At 43.8% G+C, this 12,899-nt stretch overlaps 1 protein-coding gene across 1 annotated transcript in view; it reads left to right on the forward strand.

The window, feature by feature from the left end:
• CWC27 (CWC27 spliceosome associated cyclophilin) overlaps positions 1–12,899 on the forward strand; it is a 1,312,165-nt gene that overhangs the window by 1,066,122 nt on the left and 233,144 nt on the right. The gene's annotated exons all lie outside the window — the stretch shown is intronic.

Consider the following 12,899-nt stretch of genomic DNA (forward strand, 5'->3'; position numbering starts at 1 on the left):
TTTCAGGGCCAGGGGGAGATCATTCCACAGTCGAGGGGCACCGACTGAAAAGGCTGTACCTCCAATCCGGACATGGCAAAAAAGAGGGCCAAGAAGACCAGCAGAAACTGAACGTAACTGTCTTGTCGGAAGGTAGCGCAAGAACTTTGCGCGAAGATACTCAGCCCCCTGATCATGCAATGCCCAGTGAACCAGACAGAGGGACTTAAAAATGATGCGCTTCGCCACCGGCAGCCAATGTAGGGACCGCAACACAGGTGAAATGTGGGCACCATATTCTGAAGACGCTGCAAACTCTGAATCAGCGCTTCAGGCTGAGCCAGATAAAGCGAGTTGCAGTAGTCTAGGCGGCTTACCACCAAGGCAGCGAACACAGGTGGGCGAAGGTGGACTGGAATGAGGGGGAGCGCCTTCTTAAGTATTTTTAGATGGAAATGGCCAGCCTGGCAAACTGCTGCCACTTGGGTCTCCATAGACAGTGAGGATGAGATAACTACACCAAGGTTCTTGACCTTGGCAGATGGAACTGGAAGAGGGCCCAAAGAAGACGGCCAAAAGAAAGACACCGAAAGTTAAGGATCAGGGAGATGCGCCAACCACCATGGATGCGTTTTGTAGCAAATATAAGCAAGAGCATCTGGTGTGTGCTTGCGGAAGATGGGAGTGTACCTCTAAGCTTTTGTCCAGTAGCGAATGTATGCCCTAAAACACCCAGGTTATATCAAGTTTTAAACAAAATATGTGCCGTTCTCCTCGCAAGAGCAACTTGATTGAGATGGAAATCCTGTCTGGTTTTGGTGAACGCTCCCTGAAGTCAGTCCAGGCCAAAGGATGAGCACCACAGCACCTTGGTCTTCTGTTGCCTCTTCCATCAGTGTCCAATATTTGTGTACCACTTACTGCAATGCCGTTTGTGCTGTCGCGAGTTGCTGCCTTGCTGTAGATCTAATGTACAAGTAGCTTAGCTGTTTTGCAGCAGTCTTGCATATTGTCTAAGGCATTGTACTGCGAGGACATTAGAGACTGCACTGTAAGACCTGACTTCCTTGAACAACAAATGTTCCTACCCTGTATCTAAATGCAGCATCAGCAGAAACTGGAATACCGTAAATCCCAATTTTTAGGAGTGACTCCCCTAACCTGAATGTGGCACTCGCCCACCACAATCCCCTCAAATTCTTAAAGACCGACTGTTATTTTTGATTGTGGTTAGAGAGCTTTAGCTCTACGCCTCTGTGCTTGAAAATCTTTTATTATAAGAGCCGTGGTGTCTATCGGATGCGCTGTGATGCAGGAGGAGTGCTTCATGGTGGGATCTCATTTTATAGCGGCATTCATTTTGTAGAAGCGAGTGGACCTGTTTCAATTGAGGAGTGAGTAGGTTGAGTGTTGCTTTGAAAAGCATTTGTCTTTATTTGCTGCTTGGTACATTGATGTGTTTTCCCCATTTATGATCTTTGTATTTATTATTTTGTGATTATCGATATTATTAGTACTAATAGCTATAACTGTCACTGAATGCAGCCATGACGGAGCAACCTCAAAAAACCTTGATGATGCTTAAAATCCATTAAAGTTTTAATAAGTATAGTTAGAACCAGTAGGTTTGGTTTTGCAAATGTAGAGAATAGTCCTATTTTGTTTTTTTAAGTCTAGCAAGGCCCTGATAATTCAGAAGTAGACATGTAGCTTAATAAGCAGTTGGGGTCGTGGGCCTGCCAGGACATGGAACAGCACATCTGTTGGGAGGTTGGTACCAGGGCGGGTGGACTGGCAGGTGGGTAAGACTGGCATACAAAGTGGTCCCTCATGGATTGTTTTTCATTTTGTTCTTTTAAGTGCAAACGGATTCACGTTTAGTTGTAAATGCTGTGAGAGATGTCTACTGTCAATTAGATTTGTTTTTATTTGGTTGGCAACATTCATAGTACATGTTCTATTATTGTAACAGTTCCAGACACTTTCAATGTGTCAAAGTGTAAAGACAACTATTAGTACAGCAATCTTAAGGTTTGAAAAAAAACTAAAATGCACGAGGAACAGTTATCTTTGTCGAATAAGCCCCAACTCTTCTGTTCAGATCGAGGCAAAGGCTGATGATGCCAGCTTTCTAGTCCAACGGTGGAGGCAGATTTTGTTAAGTGATTCAGTGCCAGTGGCATCTGGTGGTTATTTTTTTAATTGGAGGTCTCTTAATATGTTCCCTAAATTAGAGCAAGTGACCCAGCATATTGAGCGAAGCAATGTAGAGGGTTTGAGTGGTTTTCCTCCCCAATAATTTGGTTGATGTAACGGGTTGAAATTGTGCATTATTTTTCAACTCACTTTTCAGACATACTGGATACCAATGGCATACAGGAGCATTGTGCAATGTGTTTTATGATGTCTGTGCCGAAAGCGTATGTCAGTATTGCCAGTGTTGAACACTTTTATGCTGGCCCCCACAATATATACTAGCACTACCATTGTAAAGCACATTTTCAAGATATCTGTAGTATTCCAGCATTTCCCCCAGTAAAATTGTTTTCATGTGGTTGTGCACCTGTGACCAAACCTATGCCAGTATTGCCACTGCAAAACACTTTCATGATGGTGCCCACAACCTATGTCCACATGCAACTGAAAAATATATTCATGCTTCCGATGCTGGTGTGTGTGCCCCTCCTCTTGCAAAACTCCTATAAAACACACACACACACACACACACACGCAAGCATCATGCTCACTCACATACATACATACACGCACGCTCAATCACATGCAAGCATATTCATTGAAACTCTTGCACAAATGCACACGCACACACACATTCAATAACATTAACAGCATGCAAGCATACAAATACTTTAAAAAAAAAAGAAAAAGTTCCTTCCCAGTCTGTGATCTTGTTTCAGTCTTCTCTTTTGTCTTCTCTGCTAAGGGCTTCAGGGTAGCACTGGCTGGTGGCACCAAACACGTGTGGGGTAGAGAGTTCGGGTGCCAAGCAACCTCTACACAGGAGTGAGCAGCACCTGTGTGCCGTTGCTCATTTCACCTTCCGAAACAGCATGGAGCACCTCTCCTTTTTAACAATTTCTAAACAAGTAAATAGTTTAATGTCACATCTCGTAGGCCTTATGTGTGTTTCATTATGGGGTTTATATTATTTTTCTAAAGCACATTTTTCAGTCAGAATGTGTGTTGAAGTATGCCTCGGCTATAGCTAGTTTGACTTGTTGTTTTGATGGTGATGATCCCTTTCCCACTCTGTAGTATTCTTTAAATAGTCCTCTAGTGAAGATGTTGCAACTACCATGCATGTATTGCATTATACAGTTATTTTATCTCTGTTTTGAAAGAATGCTCTCACTTTTACATTTAAAGGGTTCTGTATGAAGCGAATGTGACACTTTACAGCAAGAAATTAGCATATTAAGTACACATTTAACCGTTTCTTCTTTGGGTTTATCTCAGACGCTTTCTAGTACTAAATATATATCAACTCCTCGATGTGCCTACCATGGTGCTCTGGATCTGGATGCAACGCACCAATATGCAAACAGTTTCCAATAACCATGCAACTTCCATCAGAAACGGTCCATGGTTAAAACAAAACAAAAATGAACCAAGCACTCGTTGCTCTACAAAAATAGAAAATCGGGCCAGGTACAAAATAACTTGGGCACAATTTCACAGTGGGGCGGGGGTTGGACGATCTGGGATTATTGCGTCCAGTAGTTTTAAAAAGATCTGTCGGTGCTGCCTCCTACCAAAAGTATATATCTCAGGATGCATTGCAGCAGAGAAGCCGACAGGCTTTTCAGAAATGAAAAAGCAGCAATTTTCCCCCAAAATTCTATTGCTAATAACCTTTGACCTGCTGGATGGATTTGCATGAAATTTCAAAACACAGTTTGTCAAGGCCTACACATACTGCAAATTATTTTGGGAACAATACATTACAAAATGAAAAAGTTATTAAGAAAATAAAACACTTGTCAGCCCATTCCTTTTCCAGTAGAGAAAAAGTGAAGTTTTTTAACAGCCATAGCATGAAAACCACTTTGCAGATTGGGACCAAATAAGAAACAATTTGGGCACAAAGCATTGACTATATTTCCTTGACTGGTATGGTGTAAATCTGCCCATTAGTTTTTTTAAATAATCGACAGAACGAGGTGCCCCCTGTGCCTTAAAACCTTTACATCCGCATTGGTGCATTGCAGCAGAGTGGCTGAGAGGGGATAATAACTTTTGACTTGCTGGATGGATTTGGATGACGTTGTATAAACCATTGATTGTCAAGGGTTGCCTGAACTGGACGTTTTGGGAACAATTTGTCAAAAAAATTTTTAAGGAATCGTGTCATTAGTGTATTGTGACCACAGCATGTATAGTGGACACGGCCAAAGGCTTTGTCCACTGTGAGAAACCGGAGGGTATTCTCACTCCTACTCCCCTCTTGTCCTCTATGCAGGTGGCCAGGGAAAGGCCATTGCTTCTGGCATTTCACCTGGCCACCTGCATAGAGGATATGCATGTGAAAATATGCAAAATACTTTTTACAGACTTTTTCCTCACTGCGCTGTCCGCGGACAGTGGCATCTGTCGGCGGATCCAATATGTCTACTGTTTAAAAAATATGACCCACCTCACGTTTTTGAACATCCAATCAGTGTGTGTCGTTGGTGTCTGCTAACACTGAGCTACCCCCTGATTGGTCCAGAGGTGTCCGCGGACTCCGAATCAGGAAGGTAGTACGCAGATCGGGCCCACATATCGCTAATTTTTTAATATAATAGAACTCTCTCTTTTTCTATCTCAGAACCCCCGAAATACTCTAGATCATGTTTATAAATTTGCACATATGATCCAAAATGGACATTTTATATACTTTTCTTGGAAAATATTGCACATGAATGAGTGACCATCAGAAGGTTTAATGTGCTCCTGAGAACCTGATATTATACTCAAATCTGAGGTTTAAGGCCAAGCAAGCCCTTGAAGGCCATGGTAGTTTGGAGTCGGGCTTTCTGGGGTCCCTGGCTTCATTTTAAGAGGCATGAAAGTGTCTATTTCAGTGCTTGCAAAACAACTAGCTAAGAGCACAAGTTAACTGCTTCATTTCCATTAGCAGCCTGGGCAAGGGGCCAGCCAACCACGTGGCTAGGAACGCGGACTGTCCCCACCGGTAAAAGCCTGCGTTCCAACCCGCTGCATCTGCTACTTCCGTTCGCCCCCCGCGGGCCACCATGTAAAAGGAAGAGGGGCTTGGTACGGAGCCCTGCCTTCCCTTCCCATGGTGGCCATCTTGGAAAAGAATTGTTCTTCCTCCAGCGGGACGCCGAATGTGTCCCGCTGTCGGAAGGAAAATCCTTTTTTTTAAATTTTTCTTTTTAGCACCCCATGTTTCCACTTTGGCAATTCAGGTTGCTAATGGCCTTCATCCTCCATTCCAAGGGCTGGAACGGGGATAACGGCCCAGAGTTGTTAGCCGCCCTCTCTTTGCACCGGACCATAACTTGAGCTGCCGGGCCATTATCCCCATTCCAGCCCCTGGAATGGGGGATGAACGCCACAAAAGCAAATGAAACTTAAGTAAAGCATGGTGGGTATAGCACCTTGGATGGTATTTTCAGAACATCCATTTAATTTCTTAGTTGTCTGACTGTATTTGAACAATGCTAGCGATCATATATGTATGTTTCCATTTGTATTTATTAAACAAGAAGACATTAGTGAGTGCTTTGATCAGAAATGCCATTCATAGAGACAGAAAAATGTCATCTTTATTTAGTTTTGGAAAGGCTTAAGACGTCTCTTGTTGGACCTTGTACCAATATAACCAATGTAAGCTGACAATACTTGTACCTGAAACTAAATCTTTGGTTTCCAATGCCTATGCAAGAAGAGAGACTGAGCTTCAAGCTTCTAGCATGGATGAACCACTGCTCTGTTTTGTGCAAAGGAGGTTCCTTTAAAGGAGGTTCCTTTTTTCACTTAAATCAGTCTGTCCTTTTCAGAATAAATACTTGCATTTAGATTAAAGTGATGGGTTGCTTTAACACCAATAACTCAATGTGATTCAAGGATCACTCTATGTTAATCCCAATCTCCTTATAGATTCCCTAGCTAGTATTTAGCAGGCTTTTTAGCTGCACAGCTTTGCCCACTGTATTTTCATGCTTGCAAGGCACTAGGGTCCTTAAAGGGGAGGCGGGCATGGCACTTTTACGGGGCTATGATGGCTATGATCTACAATCTTTTAATAGACACACAGTGTTCCTGAAGAGGCACACAAGGCTCTCTGGCTGCACAGTTCATTGTACATTTCTACATCCAGGAGTGGAAAATGCATGGGCAACCTTGAAGGTAATGGGTTATTTTGCAGGCACCCAGAAGTCCCTCTAATGCTTTAGATAGACTTTACATTCTTCCTGCACCTGATGCCCCTCTTCACCATTGTTGGGTGTGTTGCCATGTTGTTCTGGCACCTGCTCTTTCACGAACTCTATCGCTCTACAAAGCTGTTTTCAGATGTTTTCCGGGAAAAAAAAACAGCATTCATAGGAGCATTTAAGGAGTTAATTCTAAAGAAGGATACTGCACATTAAAGTAATGGATGCTTTGTTTGGCAGTGGCTGAATGATTGCGTAGAGGGGGATTCCATTAAAATGCATGGGGCTTGTTGGGAGAATGGATATGCGACAAAAGCAGCTGATACCCTTGATAACAAGGGTGACCTATGAAGTATAGTCTTTCGTGAATAAGCAAATAATTAAATTGGGTCATAAACATTTAAATATGCATTTATTAATATCTCTGTGTTTTTCTTTGTTCAGAAATTTCCCTGGATAGAGAACCCACAAATACTCTAATGTACGCCTATATCAAACTCAGCCAGGTCTGTAGGATATGTACTAGTTTTTAGCAGGGGAAGAGATGGGAAAATGACACACTGTATATATAGCACAGCAATTTACCTTTGACGATGAATATAGCTATGTTCTTGGAGGCACAAAATCTTTCTTTGTTGCCTGTGGAGAGAATCTGCAGATCAGCAGCTAACATTTTCAAGTTCTTGGTGCATGGCTTATAACTCATTGACTGATTTCTGTGGAAGTAACAATGACACCCTCCAGGCTTTGTGACATTTCATAAGCAGGTAGACCAGAGAAACATGTGTGACAAGGAAGCTGGACTTCCCGAGCCTCATGTTATCAGTGTGGGCTGGATGGTAATGGAGGGAAGGTGAGTGACCATATGTACCAGATTGCACTGCAAATCAGTCCCACACCAGGAAATGAGAGCTTTTGGTCATTTACTGTTTGCAGGCGATTACATTGACAGTATGGTTCACCCACTTCAGATCCAGCTGGCACCAGTCAGGAGTCGGACAACCTTTAAAAAAGGGCCCCCTGACCGCATGACGGCGGACAGCATTTATATCCCCTCGGTCTGCAACCTAGCCCACAAACCATTTTTAAGTACATGGAGGAATGGTACTTTTTCAGGTCCTGGCCAATCAAAACACCTGCTCCAAACCAGCACACAGCTACTAGAAAAAGGGTTAGTGTTAGAGGAGATGCAACATCTCTGTAGGGTGAAAGGGAAGAGAGGGGTAAGTGAACTATCTCTGTTCAGAGGAGAATCTGAAATATCTAAGAGGAGGGGGCCAAGGAGATTAAGCATCTACAGAGTTTGGAAGGAGAGAAAGCAGTGTGACAAATTACGGGATTCAGTTGCTTCTCCCCAGGTGGAGCCTTTCGTTGTGAGGCTAGGGAGGTGAGCCCACTATGCAAAATTCCCCCTAGGGGAGGCGCCAAGCGGGACCACACTGGAAGAGACTCTCCTCTTGGGGACAAGGACCCCTATTCTGCATAGGAACTCCCTAGAGCCTTTTCTCTTGGACCAACAGTAACATCAGGGTTTCAGAAAAACCCTGAAGAACAAGCCCCTGTTTGTTATGGGGTCATAAGAACCAAGATCCAACCTGATGGAATATCTGGTCATACTGTGACTGTGAAGAAGAAGAATGAGTGAGAAATTCAGATCGTTCAGTGGTTAGAATCGCGGACGAGAGAGTGTCGGACTGAACGCAGAAGCAGTCCTGAATAAGCAAAGTGAAGTCCCTATCTTGCATGCAGGCCCGGTGATGCCAACCCGTGGGAAGCAGGGTAACTGGGATGGCGGGAGACCCGAGAGGCAACCCAGGTATAACGAGTAACATCAGCCTTCTTGTCCCAGTGAATGGCCTGGTACTAAAAAGAGTGAGAACTATTCAGGGACTCGGCCTACTCGCCCCAGTGAATGGTCAAATACTAAGAAGAGTGAGAATTACTCAGGGACTGACACTACTTCTTCCAGTGAATGATGTGATGACTCTGAAACCCTGGTATGGGCCTCCTCTCATGTGACCAGGGAAAGGCAGCTGCTACCTCATCCTGTCCCGGGGGCGGTATTATGTGGGAGAATCACCTGGGAGGGGATTCGTATCAGGGGGAATTGGTGACCACTTTAAATTGTTACGCTATTCGTCCTGGAACATTGATGACATATTGTAAAATAGAGCAAACTAATGTATGTGATTTGCAATCCATTATGGATCTCAGGATCCATAATAATGCCTGTGGTACTGGAACGAGGAAGAAGGGCCCAGAGTTAGAAAGGATCAAAGGTAATATTGACCAAAATTTGCGGTCTACTTGTTGTAGAGTTAAAACACCTGAGCGGGCCATTTAAACTCAGGAATTAGTTGAAGCAGGGGAGAAGGAGAGATGCAGGAGGAGTGGCAGAGGCAGTCCAGAGTGCTGTGAGTGCTGCAGAAGGAAGAATGCCAGCTGATTATATATGTATGTATATTTATTTATATCGTGCACCACTGACCCGGAGGCTTAAGGGCGCACCACAAAAAACAGACATAGAACTAGGAGGTCAAAAAGACCACAAGATTATTTCCAGAGGGTATACAAAAGCAGAGGTCAAGAGTAGTTATGTCATCTTTATCTGAACAAGAGCGTCTTAAGACTTTTTCTGAACATGGTTATAGATTTCTCTTTCCTCATCTCGGAGGGGATAGCATTCCATGCAATGGGGGCTGCTACAAATTAATGCTCCTTTCTTTATTTGAGACAGTCTGTATATTGGGACTCTTAGTTGATTAGTATTGTTAGATCTGAGCTTACGTGTATTTTGTTTAGTCGCTAAAACTTGACTCCGGTATAAAGGTGAGGAACCTGTCAGGCATTTCTGAGTTATCACCAGGAAGCGAAACGCAATTCTAGCCTCTTTCGGAAGCCAGTGTAAGCTGCTCCTGGCATCTGAAACATGTTCCCTCTTTTTGATATCCAGAAACAATACTGACCACATTATTCTGAATTACCTGGAGGCAACCTGTTTTGGTTATAGCCAGTCCAGTAAGAAGACTGCCGCAATAATCAAGCCTTGAGCCAATTAGGGCTTTAACCAGTATCTCACAATTTGCTCTCGATATATATGGGCGAGCTTGTGTCAGGAGTTTGATGTAATATGACGCTGATGACACCATGCTCCCAGCCTGCGCCTTCATATTAAGGTTGCGGTCAAAATAGACTCCTAAAGTTTTTACTTTACTCTTGGTGACTATATCACAACCGTCAATACGGAACTGGATATATTCTATGTCCGTTTTCCAGGTTTTAGTCAAAGTACCTACAACCATAAGTTTGTTTTTTCCAGTATTCAAGGCTAGTCCATTGTCACACATCCAGCGTTGGATTACTCCATAGATCTGGTTGATGATTTTCTGATCCTCTATATAAATGCCAGAGAGAGGGATGACACATTGTGTGTCATTGGCATAATTGGTCAAATTAATTTTATTTTCCCGCAAGGGATCAAGAAATGGGACAGTAAAGATATTTAAAAAATGGGGGACAGCCAGGCCCCTTTTGGCATCCCATGTGTAAGTAGGGTTGGGATTGCATCAGCCAAGGTGCTGCTGACTCTACACCAACGATTGGTCAGGAATGATTGAACCCAGCGGGTTGCTGAGCATGAGAACCCCGCCACCTTTCCTAGCCGATTGTCATGATTCCTGCCCCTCATGTCCCCTGCCCTCCAAGATGTCAGGCTCGAGCCAGGCCACGATCACCTACATGGCCCTCAAGGGCCTCTCCATCCCTCCAAAGACCCACTTGGAGTCAGACTTGGCGCTTGTGGCACCAGACTCACTCGCTCCCATAGGATAACATTGGGGATTGGACTTGTAGTGCATTGATGGGGACAAGATGGATGCCCCCACATATTTAGGTTCCCAGAACTGCATGTGCGGTCTAGTTTTTTGGGTGTGGTTCAGCCCAGGGGCACCTGGGAAACCCAGAGACTATTTAAGCCACATCCAGGCTGAGAAACATGCTTTGCATTTTCTGCACCTGCAGCGTGACACTCACCGTGTTCGGATCGGTCTCCAGTAGGCCTGCATCTTTCTTCTGCGATCAGCTCTTGCAAGAACAAGAACACTGTTAGGAACAGCCTTACCTTGCGGCGCTTCTGCCCATCAGTCATCGCTCCTTCTGTTCTTCGGGCATCTTCGGCGGTGTCATTCCCATCCCGGCATGCCGCTTCCTAAGGAAAAGGGAAAAGAACAGAAAAAAGGCATTAGTAAGCATTCTGCATATTTTCGCTTATTTTTAAATACTGTACGAGTTTCAAACGCTTACCTGAATCCCAGCCTCTCTGGGGGAACTCTGTCTCCGGAACTTCTCATAAACCTGCAAGAAGGAAAAGACACTCCAGGTTAGCGTGGAAACATCTAGAGGCGCCGCATACCACGCTTACCCACCGCATTTGTTCTTCATAACTGGCATCCACGCTGAAAACGTTGCGGCACGTAAAAGACACAGAAAAAGAACTCAGTTCAATGAAAATACGAAAGGGGTGCATCACGCATCGCGCTCTCTCTCACCTTCAGCGCTACTCATCTCAGCAGCACGCCGCCATCCCCGGACGCCGTCCATCATCTAAGGAAGGAAAGGAACGAAGTTAGAGAACTGTTCAAAAGACTCATTATACTTAACTGTCGGACGCTTGCCAGTGAAGTAACTAGGCAGCAACGAGCCCACATCAATCAACGCGCCCCTGCGGTGAAGGCAGGACGGGGAGCACACTATCCAAGAAAACAAGGTGAGCTGTGGATCAAAGGGAAGGGTTGGACCGCGGGGAAGAAGGGGTTCAAGCACACAGAGACAATAAGGAGTTAACCTCTACCAATCCTGTGTTTCAGGCCCAGTCTCCAGTCGAATAGCCTCCTGGGAAGGGTTTGAGGTCGTAAGAGGTCAGAACAGGCTGAGGGACGTCCCCGGGGATACCAGGTGAGCGTTACACCGATCAAGCAACTGAGCATGAGAACCCCGCCACCTTTCCTAGCCGATCAAGCAATTGAGTGTGATCTACCAGGTCGAAGGTGGCAGAGAGATCAAGCAACATCAGAAGAGCTGTTTGTCCATTGTCTATAATACGGAGGAGCCTGAACTTAAGGTCCAAAAGGGCGGTCTCTGTTCCATGGTTCTCCCTAAATCCTGATCGTCACTTATTTAGAATGTTGTTATTCCTGAAGTGTGTCATGACTTGCGTAAAGGCTACTCGATCAGGTTTAAAATTGAATTGTTCATCCTGTCCCCATGATTTTTGGGGAAAACTGGGGGGAGCCTTTTCATACAATATTGTAGATTTTTTGTCAGAACACCATTCAGTATCTCTAGTAATAGTTTCCGTGTCATTTTGAGCCGGATGTTCTAATTCCTTCAGGATTTTGAACAGTTGTCTGGGATGAGATTGTGCTGAATTAATTCTATGTCCAATGAGGACTTTTTTGTCAATATAACAGCTTACTTGTAGCTTTTAGCCACCTGCTTATTAATCGCCTTATCTATCTCAGTAAGGGAGGTGTTCCATGTATAGAGGCATTTGATCTTAACACTCTTCAGATTTTGAAGCTCAGGAAAAAACGATGAATTGGCTTACCTTTGAATGACTTTATTTTTAAAAGGTGCAAGTCTCTCTGTAGCGTCCCAAAGAGTCCTTTCATACCTTTCGACAATGTCATCTACTGCCAGCACGTCTTTTGTCTCCTTTTCCAGGGCCGTGTATCTCGTGTAAGATTCCTAAGATTTCTCAAATTTAATGTAATTGTAGATGACTCCCTAGTTATAGGCATTTTCTCACAGCTGACTAAAGTGAATAAAACAATTGTAAGACCAAGGACATGGAGCAATTTCCTGGCTAGATAATGATAGGTTAGAGTTTGTTTGTTTGTTTATTTTATTTATAACGCACACCAGACCCAAGGGTAGCTAGGCACTTGTTTGGAAGGTAATGGTTACATGGCACAGTATACACATTTTATACATAGTTATGCAAAGGAAATGCGATTTGTACAGCCAGGATGAAATTACATGGCATAGTATATACATTTGTACATAGATGCAGTTTGTATGAACTGGATATAAATACATACATAGGTATTTAGATTGGTCAGTATACATGGAAGATGTGTCATAACATTAGGTCATAGCAGTGGTAGCAGTGGAAAAGTAGCGATTAAGTTTTGTTGAGTATCCATGCAATGGCGTGACTTTAAATTTGTCAAATTCTTGGATAATTTGAATGTTATGAGGGAGAGTGTTCGATAGCTGAGCGGCTAGTACTGAGAAGCTGGCACCACCAGCTCTTTTTAAGTTAAATCTAGGCACCACCAGACATGGTGTGTTGGAAGATCTTGTGATTCTGTTGGGCACTTTCCAAGTGAATTTGTCTTTGAGATAGGGCGGGACTTGACGATTAAACGCCTTGTGAGTGAGGCAGATGGTTTTTAGGTCGATTTTTTTTTTTTTTTTCTTTTTTTTTTCTTGTATAGAGAGCCACTTGTGTTGCTTTCTAGT

This window comes from Ambystoma mexicanum, chromosome 6p (assembly GCF_040938575.1).
Source record: "Ambystoma mexicanum isolate Mex_15411 chromosome 6p, UKY_AmexF1_1, whole genome shotgun sequence".
Taxonomy (NCBI): Eukaryota; Metazoa; Chordata; class Amphibia; order Caudata; family Ambystomatidae; genus Ambystoma; species Ambystoma mexicanum.